Genomic DNA, 18,509 nt, shown 5'->3' on the forward strand with positions numbered 1-18,509 from the left:
TAAGGGTTGGGAGGAGATGATTTCAATTACTGTGTTGTCCTGCCCTTGTCAGTTTTCTAGAATGGTAGAGCCAAGAAATAACCTTAAAGTAAGAGAAGATGTAGTAGAAATTCTCTGTGCTAAGAGTCTCTACCAATAAAAATATGTGAAAATTTTTTCTACTATTGGTTTCATCTGGTTTGTCACTACATAATTTATACTCTAGACCTAATTGTTTTCTTCTCTCAAAGAGTAATGTCCAATGAGTCTTAAAGGATAATTTGGACAATATTCTGTAAGTGCTGGAGGTTCACTGATATCATCTATTCCTGACTTAAGTACTTCTCATGTGTATTGTGCTCATTAGGTATAGAATTCTGTGATCAAAATATAAAAATGTACTAATAGTTATTTTCATGGTGTGGACACAGGGGAGAGATAATAGTGCCCTGATACATCCTTGCTATATTAAGCAGTGTTTCACACAAGCAGTTGTTATAGATTTCATTCATTTTTGTAATTAAAAGGAAAGAAAGCCAAGGTGGAAAAACTTGGAGATAAACAAAAAACAATTACATAGTTTCATATGATCAACTGTATTAGCAATAAAAACAACTATTAATTTTCTGCTGACACACCAAGCTTCTGTCAGTGTGCATTGTCTGTTTACACCTTGGCAGATGTTTACACCTCAGGCAGTAAACACGGAGAAAACATATTTATTTATTTATTTTTGCGGTACGCGGGCCTCTCACTGTTGTGGCCTCGCCCATTGCAGAGCACAGGCTCCAGATGCGCAGGCTCAGTGGCCATGGCTCACAGGCCCAGCCACTCTGCAGCATGTGGGATCTTCCCGGACCGGGGCACGAACCCGTGTCCCCTGCATCGGCAGGCAGACTCTCAACCACTGCGCCACCAGGGAAGCCCAGAAAACATATTTATAAAGGAGTTTGCAAAACAAAACAAAGCAAAACAAAAATATATCAAGAAATTTATGCTTTTTTGCAATGGAGTTATGGCTCTTGGCAATAAATATCAAGGGAAGTTCTGGTTAGAATCAGAACTTGAAATTAAATGAGCATTGAAAGTCCAATCTATGATTAAACAATTAACCCATATAAATAAAAGTCATCTCTGTAGGCTTCTGATTGATATTTCACCTCTTAGACTAAGGCATAAATTCCTATCCCCTACAGTAACCTTTAATTTTAAAAAATCAAGAGTGTTAATAAAACATAAGCTTAATCCTGCCATTTCATCCCACAAGCAGTGGGACCTGACATGAGCCAGTGTAACTCTGAGTGAGGAGAAAATATTCTGAGTATAGAGAATGGGGCAAAATGTCTTTACTGTGGCCCACAGGTCACTTTTCAAGCACTCCTGAGTTTGCCTTGGATGGGCATCCAGAACTTTCCTCCTCCCTTGGTTTCCCTTCCTTCCTTTCTCCTCTTTCATTTCTGTATCCTGCTTCTATGTGGCCTCTCTCTTTTATCCATGGTCAAAAGTCCTCTTTTGCCAGATCTTCACATTCTTCAGAATGGAGCACTCACAAGAGAAGTCTCTCTTACCTGTGGGGAGTCTCCTTCTTAGCATTATTTTAAAGGGCCCCTTCCCCTAGGATGTGGGGTGTGGGCTGAAAGGGACTTGGGGAATGAAGGGATTCAAGAAGAGGTAGAGTTCCATGGTGGGGCTGGAGTTTGACGGACACCTCCAACCTGCCCCATAACCATTGAGTTGCCATTCCCTTGAACTTTTCTCTATGGTATCCCTCAGTAAAATTAAAGTTTAGAAAGTAGGAGCTACATAGATATAGAGAATTAACTAGAATCAATAGTTACTAGTGGGGAAAGGGAAGGGGGAGGGGATTAAAGGGGGAGGGGATTAAGAGGTACAAAAGATTAGGTTTAAAATAAGCTACAAGGGTTAGGGTTAGGGTTTGGGATTGACATGTGCACACTGCTATGTTTAAAATGGATAACCAACAGGGACCTACTATATCTCACAGGGAACACTTCTCAATATTCTGTAACAACCTAATTGGGAAAAGAATTTTTAAAAGAATAGATAACTGTATATGTATAATTGAATCACTTTGTTGTACATAAGAAACTGGCACAACATTGTTAATCAACTATATTCCAATATAAAATAAAAAACTAAAAATAAATTTAAAAATAAAAAAATAAAACAAGATACAAGGATATATTGTACAAAACAGGGAATGTAGCCAATATTTTATAAGAACTATATATGGAACATAACCTTAAAAAGTGTGAATCACTATGTTGTGCACCTAAAACATATAATATTGTACATCAACTATACCTCAATGAAAAAAAAAGAAAAGAAAAGCTAAAAGTCAGAGGAACTGAAAGAGCCAAGATCCCAGGTTTTTGAGATCCTCTACAGTGATTCAGAACAGATTTTGATTTTATGGGAAGCTGAAAAATTCCATAGCCAAAACATGATTTAAAAAAAAAAAAACTTCTTGGGACTTCCCTGGTGGCGCAGTGGTTAAGAATCCACCTGCCAATGCAGGGGACACAGGTTCAAGCCCTGGTCCGGGAAGATCCCACATGCTGTGGAGCAACTAAGCCCATGCACCACAACCACTGAGCCTGTGATCTAGAGCCCATGAGCCATAACTACTGAGCCCGGGCGCCACAACTACTGAAGCTCACGCACCACAACTACTGAAGCCCGCATGCCTAGAGCCCGTGCTCCACAACAAGAGAAGCCACTGCAATGAGAAGCCCGCACTCTGCAATGAAGAGTAGCACTCGCTCTCAGCAACTAGAGAAACCCACGCACAGCAGTGAAGACACAATGCAGCCAAAAATAAATAAATAAATTTATAAAAAAATAATAATGACTTCTTTAAATAGAGAACTCATTCACAGGGTTCAAGATTCAAAAGGTAAGAAACAATATGAAATGCACATTCTTTCTCTCACTGAGTTCCCCTCTTTGGAGGAAATCAGTATTATCAGTTTCCAAACAGGTTTTTTAAAGGCAGAAGTAAAGGCATGATTTTTGAAGGTTCATGTGGGTTCACAATAGTAACTGTGTATTGACTTCATAATAAATACAGACTTTTATCACTTTATTAGGGAACTGCTGACCAAAACCACCTGTCTTGGTCAGGCAGGACGATAACCACTTGCATGAGTTGTCTCACAACAGAAGGTCCCAGATAAAGAACACAGTGCTGCCGCTGAAAACTAACGGGGAGAATTCGGGAGGGACTGAAAGGAGGAAGGAGATGCTAGTTCATAGGAAGTCTTGTAAAACTACCTGGAAGAATTTGGGAGGGGCCAAAAGGAAGAGGGAGGAGATGATAAGTCTCCCAACTTCCCAGAAACCCTCAGGCTACAATCCTTCTTGGCTGAGAGATGACCATGCCACCAGGAAGGACCCTGAGTCACCAAATATGGGCCAAGCAAGATGATTGGCCAGAGACAACCTGGAAACTAACCCCGTTACCATGAAACCTGAGACTGTGAGCCATGTGGCAGAGCAGTTCTCCTGGGTTCGCTTACCCTACTGCTCTCTGCCCAGGTGCCCTTTCCAAATAAAGTCTTTTGCTTTGTCAGCACGTGTGTTTCCTCAGACAATTAATCTCCTACTGTTAGACAAGAGACCACTCACGGGCCCTGGAAGGGACCCCCCTTCCTGCAACAACTTCGGACCAGGAGTATTCCAAATCAGGAGGGATTTCTACAGCAGCATTCCAAGAGGCCTATCAGAATATCATCCAATCTATCATGTAGCATCCACTCTCCTGGTCCTGCTTTCCTCCCACTCCTATCCCCGTTTACTTACTCTCCTATGGAGGAGTTGCTTAATAGAAGGAAGAGTATGAGATTCAGAACAAGGCTCAATCCTAGACTGTCACTCTGATGACAGATAAGTCATTTTATCATTTTGTCTCCATTTCTCCATTCGTGACATGGAAAAATATGTATAGCTGTAATTACTTTACAGGCAACACCAGAGGTGAGGGACAGGAACATTTTTTGTGTTACTTAGAAGAAAGAGGTTACATGAACACACCTAGCACTGTATAATCACATTTATAATCAGAACAGAAGTCAGGACAGAAATCTTGGCTCAGTCCCATAGATCATAGCTCTTATATTTTAGAGGAATAAAACTCGTCTCTAAAAGGTGATTAAGGACTGTGCAACTGACATCAGGTATCTATCCTCAGAGTCAGAAACTTCTGAGGAATGCAAAATTTCTTAGAGCTCATTTTTGCCCAGCATCTCATTTAGTTTCTGTTACAACCTCGAGAAAAATCCTGTGTTATGGAAAAGTACATAATATAAATATATATAGAAACCATAATAGTAATTATGATGTAGGTAGATGAGAAAACAACACATAGGGATCAAATTAATAATGTTTAGCACCATTTCTGATATCTCAAAGTCAGGTCTAGGTATCATTTCACCAACAGTGCAGAGAGGATAAAAAGTAACTTAACAGGCATCAACTCTTAGAAAAACTAAAGTAATGAACCAGTTCACCCAATAAACTAAAAAAGTTTAATAGTTTAGTTATTCCAATATTTCTACAAGTGCTCCTTGTAACATCAGTACACCTGTGATAATATTTGCCAACCTAGAAACCACATTTTTGAAACAGTCAACACAACAAAAAAAACACCATTGTGTCAGTCATCACCATAGGGAAAAATTATCCCTTCTAACCAAAGATAAGTGACATTATAGTGGTGACAGGGAATTCAGAATCCCCTCTCATCAACTGTACGAAAATAATTAATGCCAAAAGCCCCAGCACAATTTAAATATATAATTATCTTATTGCACCATGTATTCTCTGTAGTATTCTGAAGGGAGTACATATGTGTATGTACGCATGTGAGTGCATGCATGCATGTGTATGTGTGTATCACTTCTAAACAATTATTAACACTAAGACATATAAAAAATTATTTCTATACTAAGCACTCCACTTATTATAAAAAGAAATTGGCCTTAGCTACATCAGTGTTGCCCAAGTGTTGCCCAAGCTCAGTGGAAAGTATGCCAGACTTTTCATTTGCCTCTCCAGAGTACTTCAGCGAATGTGGATAACAAGTGAGGCAGTTAGGATGACTAATGTATATGGAACGGATCAGCCATCCCCTGAAACACCTGTGCAGGACTGCTTCAAATCATGCCAGCAAACAGACTAATGCAAGTGGAGACACCTGCTCTTCCCAGCAGCATTACTTCAGATGCAGGGGTGCCCCTTAGCTGCCAAATACGTTCATATCGATGGTAATTTTAAATAAGTTCCATAAAATACCCATGAAAAGAAGTCCAGCAAGGCTACCATCCAGAGGACCACATTTTGTTACCTGCTCCCTGAGTATTCTTTGACTGTGGTCCTGTCAAAACCTTCACTGGCTTCCCAGAGGAAGAAAACACAATAAAGACTTGGCTGTCTCAACTCTGAAAGCAATCAAGTGCTCTGAGGAAAGACGATGGTGCTCACATTCTTGGCGCAGGTCTGTTCTCTCCTCCTCTCAGCTCCCTTGTTGCCATGGTCACCTCTCCGCAAGGCAAAGCGCCCTCTAGCACCACTTTGCTACTGCATTCCTCCTTCCTGTCCATTGCCTGGTCTAGTCTAGGTGTGTCTCCCACTTTCCTTGGCCAGCACCACTTCTTTGCATTTTTGATACAGGCTGCAAAAAGAAAGACATTGAAGATGCCAATGAGTTGTTTTAAAACTGCAGATCAGAAACAAAGAGTGCTAAGTCTTCACAGACATATCGGTTTTGTGTTGTACAGCAGCAATGGGAAAGCAAGGTTCTATCTAGTGTCGATGCTGTGTGAGTCATTATAGAGACTGGGCCCTACCCATTATTTTTTTTTAAGTGGATCTATTAGTCTGAATTATAAAAAGAAATTCAATCTGGTGGTAGTGTGTGAATAGGGATGTTATGCTGGTTTATACAAGCAGTTGTTCCTGAATATATCCTGCAAAAAAAAAGAGAAGAAATGATGCCTAAGGATAAGCCAGGGTTCCAAATATACATAGTGCCTGATGTCTTCAGATTTATACATTGTTTCAGGCACAGACAGACATATGTGAATTTCTTAGGGGATTCAGAACACTTGAAATTAAATGTTGTGGAAGGAGTTTATTTCGGGTGGCCACAGAGTCAGAGATAACTCTCAGGAGAAAGTATTAAAGAAATACGTAGATATGTTCTTAAAATAATTCCATTCCTTCATGTTCAGATGTCACACGATCTTTTAAAGTGCTGTTTGTCCAAGTAATCGAATTTTGTTATTGCTATTTTAACAGTCTCTCATCCTGGGCTGGGAAGGTTATAATTATTATTTTATGCTATATTATTTGGTTTGTTAGGGTTTGATTTTTTCTGCTGGTCCTTCTTTTAAATAAACTATTTTGAACTACTGCTAGTTGATTGTACTTGTGCTTGGAGGGTATTTTTACAAAGAGCATAGAGAACTGAAAAATAAATGAGATTTGCATATTTGTAGGATCTTTGAGGTGAGAAATTATAAAGATTATAGACATTATCTTTCTACATTTATAAGAGAGTGAACAAGTAAGAAGCATTTTCCCCAATCACCAGAAATAAAAACTTTATAAAAACCAAGGTTGTAAATAGCTGGTCTTTATGTTTAGGGCAAAAGCAAGGATGCAGCTTATTTTAAAAGGTAGTCAGATTTATCTGTTCATATTTAATAATGCATAAGATTTTTAACTCAAAATACCAAGAGGGGAAGGGATTTCCACATATTTGATTTGGCATATTTATATTCAGTAAATAATAATTTTAAAAAAGAACTTCACACAAATCAAATTACTTTTTCCCAAAGGAGACTACAAAAGTTCCTAAGACCTTTTGGACATGTAGTAAATTGAGAAAAATCAGTATTTTATGAACTTCAGAAAAACACCATTTATAGTTGTTGAAAATCAATTTTATCTTTTATGTCTTTGGTGAAGAAATATTCCTCGTGCTAGAGAACAGGGCATTCCAATTCTATTTTCTCCTTCAACTTGTCATTTTTATTAATGCCAAGACAAGACACCCACATACTCTTATAGATGCGAAATAGATGTGGTAAAAGAATTAATATCTTCAAAAGCTTTCTGCTTTCTTCAGTAGTGTAGTCGAGACACTGAAAGTATCACAGACTCACAGAACAATAACCTACCTTTGTTTACCCCTTGTAATCCAGTCTGAGAATATTTCTTCTAATTTTCAATGACAAAATATATATGCATTTGGGTATCTAACTTAAATGGCACTCATTTGCATTCAACTGTTAATACAGTTAATAGTCTTCCTTCCCGTGTTGTAGAAAGTACTGGAAATATTAATGCTGACCAAATGCTCTTAGGGATATCTCTTTCGTGCAGTGATTCTCAACTGAGGTAATTTTCCCCCCTCAGGGGACACTTGGCAATGTCTCTAGGCAAATGTCCCCTAGGAGCAAAACCATTTCCATTGAGAAACACTGCTTTAGAGGACAGATTAAATTGTCACACAACCTTGACTACTTGGATAAACTAATAGTAAAAACAAAATTCTGGTATGTGAGAGGGACCTTCAAGATGGAGGAGTAAGATGTGGAGATCACCTTCCTTTCCACGAATACATCAAAAATACATCTACATGTGGAGTACTCCTACAGAACACCTACTGAACGCTGGCAGAAGATCTGAGACTTCCCAAAAGCTTTGCTTTTACCATTTGTCCTACAGTTCTGTCTGTCCGGTTTTGTTTTTGTCTTTTTTTGTATAGTTTTTAGTGCTTGTTATCACTGGTGGACTTGTTTTTTGGTTTGGTTGCTCTCTTCTTTCTTTTTTTTAATTACATTTTAATTTTATTTTTAATAACCTTTTTTATTTTAATAACTATATTTTATATTATTTTATTTCCTTCTTTCTTCCTTCCTTCCTTCCTTCCTTCCTTCCTTTCTTTCTTTCTTCCTTTCTTCCTTTCTTTCTTTCTTTTTCTCCATTTTCTTCTGAGCCAAATGGCTGACAGGATCTTGGTGCTGTGGCCAGGTGTCAGGCCTGAGCCTCAGAGGTGGGAGAGCCAAGTTCAGGACATTAGTCCACCACAGACCTCTCAGTCCCATGTAATATCAAATGGCTAAAGTTCTCGCAGAGATCTCCATCTCACCACTAAGACCCAGCTCCACTCAACAACAAGCAAGCTACAGTGTCGGACACCGTATGCCAAAAAACTACCAAGAAAGGAGGAAAACCCCACCCATTAGCAGAGAGGCTGCCTAAAATCATAATAAGTTCACAGACAATGCAAAACACACCACCAGAGGTAGTCCTGCTCCCCAGAAAGACAAGATCCAGTCTCATCCACCAGAATACAGGCACCAGTCCCCTCCACGAGAAAGCCTACACAACCCGCTGAACCAACCTTACCCACTGGGGGCAGACACGAAAAAAAGGGAACTACGAACCTGAAGCCTGGAAAAAGGAGACCCCAAACACAGTATTTTAAGCAAAATGAGAAGACAGAGAAATACACAGCAGATGAAGAAGCAAGGTAAAAACCCACCAGACCAAACAAATGAAGAGGACCTAGACAACATACCTGAAAAAGAATTCAGGGTAATGATAGTAAAGATGATCCAAAATCTTGGAAATAGAATGGAGAAAATACAAGAAACATTTAACAAGGATCTAAAAGAACTAAAGGGCAAACAAACAATGATGAACAAAAAAATAAATGAAATTAAAAATTCTCTACAAGGAATCAATAGCATAATAACTGAGGCAGAAGAACGGATAAGTGACCTGGAAGAGAAAATAGTGGAAATAACTACCACAGAGCGAAATAAAGAAAAAAGAATGAAAAGAATTGAGGACAGTCTCAGAGACCTTTGGAACAACATTAAAACCACCAACATTCGAATTATAGGGGTCTGAGAAGAAGAGGAAAAAAAAGGGACTGAGAAAATATTTGAAGAGATTATAGTTGAAAACTTCCCTAATTTGGTAAAGGAAATAGTCAATCAAGTCCAGAGTCCCATACAGGATAAATCCAAGGAAAAACACGCTAAGACACATATTATTCAAACAATCAAAAATTAAATACAAAGAAAAAATACTAAAAGCAGCAAGGGAAAAACAACAAATAACATACAAGGGAATCCCCATAAGGTTAACAGCTGATCTTTCAGCAGAAACTCTGCAAGCCAGAAGGGAGTGGCAGGACATATTTAAAGTGATGAAAGGGAAATACCTACAACCAAGATTACTCTACCCAGCAAGGATCTCATTCAGATGTGATGGAGAAATTAAAACCTTTACAGACAAGCAAAAGCTAAGAGAATTCAGCACCACCAAAGCAGCTCTACAACAAATGCTAAAGGAACTTCTCTAGGCAGAAAGCACAGGAGAAGCAAAAGACCTACAATAACAAACCCAAAACAATTAAGAAAATGGTAATAGGAACATACATATCAGTAACTACCTTAAATGTAAATGGATTAAATGCTCCAACCAAAAGACATAGACTGGCTGAATGGATACAAAAACAAGACCCATATATATGCTGTCTACAAAAGACTCATTTCAGACCTAGGGACACATACAGACTGAAACTGAGGGGATGGAAAAAGATATTCCATGCAAATGGAAATCAAAAGAAAGCTGGAGTAGCAATTCTCATATCAGACAAAATAGACTTTAAAATAAAGACTATTACAAGAGACAAGGAAGGACACTACATAATATTCAAGGGACCAATCCAAGAAGAAGATATAATAATTGTAAATATTTACGCACCCAACGTAGGAGCACCTCAATACATAAGGCAAATGCTAACAGCCATAAAAGGGGAAATCGACAGTAACACAATAATAGTAGGGGACTTTAACACCCCACTGTCACCAAAGGACAGATCATCCAAAATGAAAAAAAAAAGGAAACACAAGCTTTAAATAATACATTAAACAAGACGGACTTAATTGATACTTAATGGACATATCATCCAAAAACAACAGAATACACTTTCTTCTTAAGTGCTCATAAAACATTCTCCAGGATAGATCATATCTTGGGTCACAAATCAAGCCTAGGTAAATTTAAGAAAACTGAAATCGTACCAAGTACGTTTTCCGACCACAACGCTATGACACTAGATATCAGTTACATGAAAAAACCTGTAAAAAATACAAACATGGAGGCTAAACAATACACTACTAAATAACCAAGAGAGCACTGAAGAAATCAAAGAGGAAATCAAAAAAATACCTAGAAACAAATGACAATGAAAACAGGACGACGCAAAATCTATGGGATGCAGCAAAAGCAGTTCAAGGAGGTAAGTTTATAGCAATACAATCTTACCTCAAGAAACAAGAAACATCTCAAATAAAAAACCTAACCTTTCACCTGAAGCAATTAGAGAAAGAAGAATTAAAAAAAACCCAAAGTTAGCAGAAGGAAAGAAATCATAAAGATCAGATCAGAAATAAATGAAAAGGAAATGAAGGAAATGATACCAAAGAGCAGTAAGACTAAAATCTGGTTCTTTGAGAAGATAAACACAATTGATAAACCATTAGCCAGACTCCTCAAGGAAAAAAAAGGGAGAAGACTCAAGTCAATAGAATTAGAAATGAAAAAGGGGAAGTAACAACAGACACCACAGAAATACAAAGGATCATGAGAGATTACTACAAGCAACTCTATGCCAATAAAATGGACAAACTGGAAGAAATGGACAAATTCTTAGAAATGCACAACTTTCCAAGACTGAACCAGGAAGAAATAGAAAATATGAACAGACCAATCACAAGCACTGAAATGGAAACTATGATTAAAAATCTTCCAACAGGGCTTCCCTGGTGGCGCAGTGGTTGAGAGTCCGCCTGCTGATGCAGGGGACACGGGTTCGTGCCCCGGTTTGGGAGGATCCCACATGCCGTGGAGCGCCTGGGCCCATGGGCTGTGGACGCTGGGCCTGCGCATCCGGGGCCTGTGCTCCGTGACGGGAGAGGACACAGCAGTGAGAGGCCCGTGTACTGAAAAAAAAAAAAATCTTCCAATAAACAAAAGCCCAGGACCAGATGGCTTCACAGGCAAATTCTATCAAACATTTAGAGGAGAGCTAACACCTATCCTTCTCAAACTCTTCCAAAATGTAGCAGAGGGAGGAACACTCCCAAACTCATTCTACGAGGCCACCATCACCCTCATATCAAAACCAGACAAAGATGTAATAAAAAAAGAAAATTACAGGCCAATATCACTGATGAACATAGATGCAAATATCCTCAACAAAATACTAGCAAACAGAATCCAACAGAACATTAAAAGGATCATGTACCATGATTAAGTTAGGTTTATCCCAGGAATGCAAGAATTCTTCAATATATGCCAATCAATCAATGTGATACACCATATTAACAAACTGAAGGATAAAAGCAGTATGATCATCTCAGTAGATGCAGAAAAACTTTTGACAAAATTCAACACCCATTTATGATAAAAACCCTCCCAGAAAGTAGGCATAGAGGGAACTTCTTCAACACAATAAAGGCCATATATGATAAATCCACAGCCAGCATCATTCTCAATGGTGAAAAACTGAAAGCATTTCTACTAAGATCAGGAACAAGACAAGGTTGTCCACTCTCACCACTATTATTCAACATAGTTTTGGAAGTTTTAGTCACAGCAATCAGAGAAGAAAAATAAATAAAAGGAATCCAAATAGGAAAAGAAGAAGTATAACTGTCACTGTTTGCAGATGACATGATACTATACATAGAGAATCCTAAAGATGCTACCAGAAAACTACTAGAGCTAATCAATTAATTTGGTAAAGTAGCAGGATACAAAATTAATGCACAGAAATCTCTGGCATTCCTATACACTAAGGATGAAAAATCTGAATGAGAAATTAAGGAAACACTCCCATTTACCATTGCAATAAAAAGAATAAAATACCTAGGAATAAACCTACCTATGGAGACAAAAGACCTGTATGCAAAAAACTGTAAGACACTGATGAAAGAAATTAAAGATGATATAAACAGATGGAGAGATATACCATGTTCTTGGTTGTTTCCAGAAGGAGGTGGGAGGGGCGGGTTGGGCCAGGAACTGTCTGAGAATCAACATTGTGAAAACGACTATATTACCCAAAGCAATCTACATATTCAATGCAATCCCTATCTAACTACCAATGTCATTTTTCACAGAAGTAGAACAAAAAATTTCACAATTTGTATGGAAACCCAAATGAGCCCCAATAGCCAAAGCAATCTTGAGAAAGAAAAACAGAGCTGGAGGAATCAGGCTCCCTGACTTCAAACTATATTACAGAGCTACAGTAATCAAGACAGTATGGTACTGCCAGAAAAACAGAAATATAGATCAATGGAACAGGATAGAAAGCCCAGTGATAAACCCACACACATATGGTCACCTTATTTTTGATAAAGGAGGCAAAAATATACAATGGAGAAAAGACAGCCTCTTCAATAAGTGGTGCTGAGAAAACTGGACAGCTACATGTAAAAGAATGCAATTAGAACACTCCCTAACTCCATACACAAAAATAAACTCAAAATGGATTCAAGACTTAAATGTAAGGCCAGACACTATAAAACTCTTAGAGGAAAACATAGGCAGAACACTTTATGACGTAAATTACAGCAAGATCCTTTTTGACCCACCTCCTAGAGAAATGGAAATAAAAACAAAAATACGAGACCTAATGAAACCTAAAAGATTTGCACAGCAAAGAAAACTATAAGCAAGACGAAAAGACAACTCTCAGAAGGAGAGAAAATATTTACAAATGAAGCAACTGACAAAGGATTAATCTCAAAAATTTACAAGCAGCTCAATATCAGAGAAGCAAACAGCCCAATAGAAAAATTGGCAGAAGACCTAAATAGACATTTCTGTGAAGATATTCAGATTGCCAACAAATACATAAAAGGATGCTCAACATGACTAATCATTAGAGAAATTCAAAACAAAACTACAATGAGATATCACCTCACACTGGTCAGAATGGCCATCATCAAAAAATCTACAAACAATACATGCTAGAGAGGGTGTGGAGAAAAGGGAACCCTCCTGCACTGTTGGTGGGAATGTAAATTGATACAGCCCACTATGGAGAACAGTATGGAAGTTACTTAAAAAACTAAAACTAGAACTACCATGTGACCCAGCAGTCCCACTACTGGGCGTACACCCTGAGAAAACAATAATTCAAAAAGAGACATGTACCAAAATGTTCATTGCTGCACTATTTACAATACCAGGACATGGAAGCAACCTAAGTATCCATCAACAGATGAATGGATAAAGAAGATGTGGCACATATATACTATGGAATATTACTCAGCCATAAAAAGAAACAAAACTGAGTTATCTGTAGAGAGGTGGATGGATGTAGAGTCTGTCATACAGAGTGAAGTATGTCAGAAAGAAAAAAAAATACTGTATGCTAACACATATATATGGAATCAAACAAAAAAAAGTGGTTCTGAAGAACCTAGGGGCAGGACAGGAATAAAGACGCAGATGTTGAGAATGGACTTGAGGACATGGGGAGGGGGAAGGGTAAGCTAGGATGAAGTGAGAGAGTAACATTGACATATATACACTTCCAAATTTAAAATAGATAGTGGGAAGCAGCTGCATAGCACAAGGAGATCAGCTCAGTGCTTTGTGTCCCCCTAGAGGTGTGGGATATGGAGGGTGGGAGGGAGATGGAAGAGGGAGGGGATATGGGGATATATGTATATATATAGCTGATTCACTTTGTTATAAAGCAGAAACTAACACACCATTGTGAAGCAATTATACTCCAATAAAGATGTTAAAAAAATTCTATGATAACTGTATTCTCATGACTATGTCATGGCAAGCAGCATATTTTTAAGGAATAAATAAATTACATACTTCTAAAGAAATTAAATCTTCTCTTACAAAAGCCTGCCATTGTTTCCTGGCTTCTTGTAACAAATTTTACCTTTCTGACTGAAATATGTCTTACATATTTTGGAAATTATAACAGTTCTTTATGGCCACAGAGGAACAATTTTACAACTTACTATTTATTATAGCAAATTGTCTCTAGTGGCCTAAAAGACAATCCCATTTAGTTGGCCAATTTGGAGTAGAGCCAAATGATTTATTATAAATTACTAAATTATTTAAAATTTGATACAGAATTCTCTTTGAGAGTTTGATTAACCATTTCTAAGTCTCTACCCTGGGAAGGTCCTGTCAAATCAGAACTAAATGTACAAACTTGTATTTTGAATGATGATAGGATAATAGTTTCTTGGGGAAAGTATTACTTCATCATTCTGCCATAGGCTCTGAAGTCTGTTATAAAGCCACTAAGAAGAGGCATAATATACTGTGAAGAACACAAATCTTAGAGGTTCAGTCCTAAGGCTGCTTATGGCCTCAAGCAAGCCACTTAAACTCTGTGACCTTAAATTCTGCATCTATAAAATGGTGATAAAGGTACCCAGTTCATTTGTGCTAAAAATGGAAAAACAAAGTTTTATAAATGTGCTTACCTTCTCACTTGTTATGCACTAATATTTGATTTAGTTACCAAATTTTAACTTGTTAGAGAATTGATGTTTAATTTTTCTTTTTTTTCTAGATTAGAAACTGTTTTGAATTTTATTTTATTTTTTTATACAGCAGGTTATTAGTTATCTGTTTTATACATATTAATATATACATGTCAATCCCAACCTCCCAATTCATCCCACCACCACCACCACCCCTCTTCCCCCCCTCCGCTTCCCCACCTTGGTGTCCATATGTTTGTTCTCAACATCTGTGTCTCTATTTCTGCCTTGCAAACCAGTTCATCTGCACCATTTTTCTAGATTCCACATATATGCGTTAATATACGATATTTATTTTTTTCTTTCCGACTTACTTCACTCTGTATGACAGTCTCTGTATGACACTCTACATCCACGTCTCTACAAATGATACAGTTTCGTTCCTTTTTATGGCTGAGTAATATTCCATTGTATATATGTACCACATCTTCTTTATCCATTCTTTATCCAAACTAACAAATAATTAAAATGTTAATGATATCTATAACACATTAATAGAGTTTCAAAATATATAAACTATCTTTAAGGCTGGAAAACCTGAGGAAGCCTCACATTCTAGGCAGGATGGACACTGAGTGTTTGGTGTTCATTCCTTCCTTTTTTTTATTCCAGTCATTTCTCTCTAAAAATGATTGAGTCCACTCACGACTTTCTTCATTTCATAGGTCCACCAACTTAATTAGTTATTTTCTCTTCTAACAGTACATTTTGTAAAGTGTCTCCATTTTCATGATCAAATAAAAGTGCAAATGCCTTCATAATAGTTTAGGTAATGCTGTGTCTACATGCCTAATATGCAATAGAGTTGAGTAGAGAATTGATTGATTACATTTAGGGAAAATGTTGTATTGGCTGCTTGAATAAGTTTACGGATTGTTTACAGAAACTAGAGTGATATGATCACATGCATTAAGTGGAACAGGCGTGGATTTTGATTTCCTGATACCTCTCTTTCTCTTGCAGAATAGTTTTGCCCCCTCAATTAATATTACTTCTTTATTTTTCATGCCTCTTTAAGTTCTACTTCCTAATTCCTTACAATTCAGTCTCATTAACTCATCTGATATCATTGTGACTCACAACAGACTATAATTTTTTTCTTCATCTTCTTGCCTCTTTAACACTCTTTGCTATAGTTTTTAATGTGCATCACCTGATGACAACCTACTTCTCAATTCTTCTTTTGAATATAGTCTATTTCTTGAAAGCATGTCATCATAAATTTTTCCTCCAAGTGATAAAACTTTCCTGTAGTTATTTACACTAGAAAACTTACCATGCTCTCATAATTGTGCAACATGAGTCATATATTTCATACAAAGAACTTATATTGTCATAAAAATCCATATTTTATTCCATTATTTTCCTTTAGTCTATGAAAGATTGGTAAATGAGCAGAATGATTAAAATATAATTAAAATTTTCTATGAAATTTGAGTTGATTCATTTTTTTCTTTAATAACAGAAAATTGGTCTTTAGATCTTTACTTCTGAAGATTTCCTTTCTTTCATGTACTTCTAGTTTTTAGTAATAATTGGAAATTGTTACATTTTTAAAAATCACTTATGCAAAGTGTTTTTTTAAAATGCTTTCCAATTTCTCCCGCATACAGACAGATACCCACACACACATTAGTGCGTTTAGTTTCTATAATTCCCTTTGAAAAGGGTTGGTAGATACCTAAGTTTAAGGAATGCAACTGAATTTATTCCTGAATCTAGTAATATTTCTAGGAAAAGAAACATTTCATGGTATCTCCCTGGATGTCTTATCTCCATTCCATTATATATTTTTAAAATTTTATTGAAAATTAATGTCAAATTATCTCTCAAATCAAAGAATCTTCTTTATACACAATACAGCAATGCTGAGAAATGCAGTCAGATAAAAATTCTTGTTGGTCCTTAAATTCAACAAAGTAAATATACTTTATTTAAATATAAAATTTTAAGATTGTGCCTAAAAAATGGGCATCACATAGTGTTTCTTCTACAAGTTATAAGTGATTTTAATTTTCCCAAATATGATATTTACACCAAATTTATTCTGTTGGTAGCCACAGTACACTGTTACCTCATAGGCCTTTTTGACATGTCACTGATCAATACCTTCCTCACTTGCACTCAAGTGTGGATTTTCCCACATGCATGTATGAGACTTCCTGAAATTTTGATTTATTGGAATTTATAAGCTCTCTTTCATCTTTCAGGAAGTTTACAGGCGATTAAAAAAATTGATGTTTCAAATAGTTGATATTGCTTTTGCTTCAGGACATCAGACAATTTCTTTAATACATCTTTTATTTATTGAAATCAATTTAAAGTTATAACAGCTAGACAAGTTTCCTCCCCACCTCCAAATAAAAGGGAACACTAGCCTTTGAATGATGTAAGAAACACCACACAAAATAATTTAAGGTATACAAATATGTTCATTTTTATTTATCTTGAAACACATCCTTCAAACTGAAGAATTCAGCTCAGTTTTCTCCATTGGCTCGCAATTCATTTGCCTATCCATCTTCACATCTTACCTCTTTAATGCTTACTATTCTTTAAGTCCTAGTTAAGGTTCCCCAGTCTTCCTAGGTTAGGTCTGTCAAGGTTTTCACATCTTATGAACTCCAACACAAATTATGTACATTGGACACTTATCAGCTCTGCATAGTTAATGAATTTTTATAAATCCATTCTGTCTCCCCAACTAAATCATAAATTTCTTTAAGGATTTAGGACCTTGTGTCTTTCATACCTAGTGTAATGTTGAAAGGATATTTAATGATTCATTGATTGATCAGATTGCTTAATTGAAAATTCATCCCCATTTATTGCTATATAATTTTATTTATTTTAAGTTATAGAATGTCTATAATAGAAATATTAAAATAATAGGCACTATAACTTGCTGTTCAATAGCATTTAATAAGTTAGAATTTATACTCTTGATTTTAAGAGTAGACTTTGTTGTAAAAGTAGTTGTGCAATTATTTTTAATATGACATAGTGTGATTATTTTAACATGTAGTAAATTAACCTTGAGTCTTTTCAGTGTACCAGGAGGTACTCAGGATAGGATATTAGGAAAGATAGGTACAAATTTTTACCTTCTACAACTACCATTACCTGGGAATTTGGAAAATTCATATAAAATCTTTTAAATTTGGGGGTCTTCATTTCCTAACGTAAAATGAATGTGGTCTAGAAAATGCTCTACACTTACTTTCAGGTATAAACTTACATGTGAGCTGGGCACACTGGAGAAATAAAAGTATTTTAGCTTCTTTCTTTACAAAGCCTCTTTTTGTTAAAACTTTCATGTAAAATTCTAAGATTGCTAAAAGCCAACAAGAAAATCACTATACATCATGTATATTTCCTCATTTAGCCAAACCCCTAAAACGTAGGCGTTGGTGAGATTGTGAGTCATAATTCTCTTTTTATGAGCAAGAAAAATATTTGTGGATTAAACAGTATTTTAAAAGTCAAACTGCAACAGGAAGTTGGCAAATATTAAGTGATGTATTTGTGGTATTTCATTTTGTAAATGTAGCTATATGTATCGATATCCTCACAAACTGCTGAGCAATCCAAATGTCTATCACTTTATTCCTTTTCTTCCACTTTTTTCTTTATAAATGTAAGTTTACACACTGAGAGTTAAAGGTACAAATGCAAACATACATAATAAGAAAATCATAAAAGCACATGACATTTTGAATACAAATATACTATCAAAATTCATAATTGGAAAATCAATATGAAAGCTAACTGTATGCATTATAAATAAAACAGATTCACCTCATGAGTTTTACCCATCCTTTTCTATGCCTTTATTTGGGGCATCACTTAGGTTAATGCAAATGTGAATAAATGCATGTAGTGTTAACATCTGCT

The 18,509-nt window shown here is 36.4% G+C and overlaps 1 long non-coding RNA gene across 5 annotated transcripts in view; it reads right to left on the reverse strand.

The window, feature by feature from the left end:
• The window catches only part of LOC138842316 (uncharacterized), a 128,474-nt gene that overhangs the window by 15,606 nt on the left and 94,359 nt on the right, over nt 1-18,509 (reverse strand). For all 5 annotated transcript variants that reach the window (XR_011376702.1, XR_011376704.1, XR_011376703.1 and 2 more), the window contains exon 5: nt 5,482-5,671. This is a non-coding gene — a long non-coding RNA (uncharacterized lncRNA). The remainder of the gene's footprint in view (nt 1-5,481; nt 5,672-18,509) is intronic.

Source organism: Globicephala melas, chromosome 14 (assembly GCF_963455315.2).
Source record: "Globicephala melas chromosome 14, mGloMel1.2, whole genome shotgun sequence".
NCBI classification, from domain to species: domain Eukaryota; kingdom Metazoa; phylum Chordata; class Mammalia; order Artiodactyla; family Delphinidae; genus Globicephala; species Globicephala melas.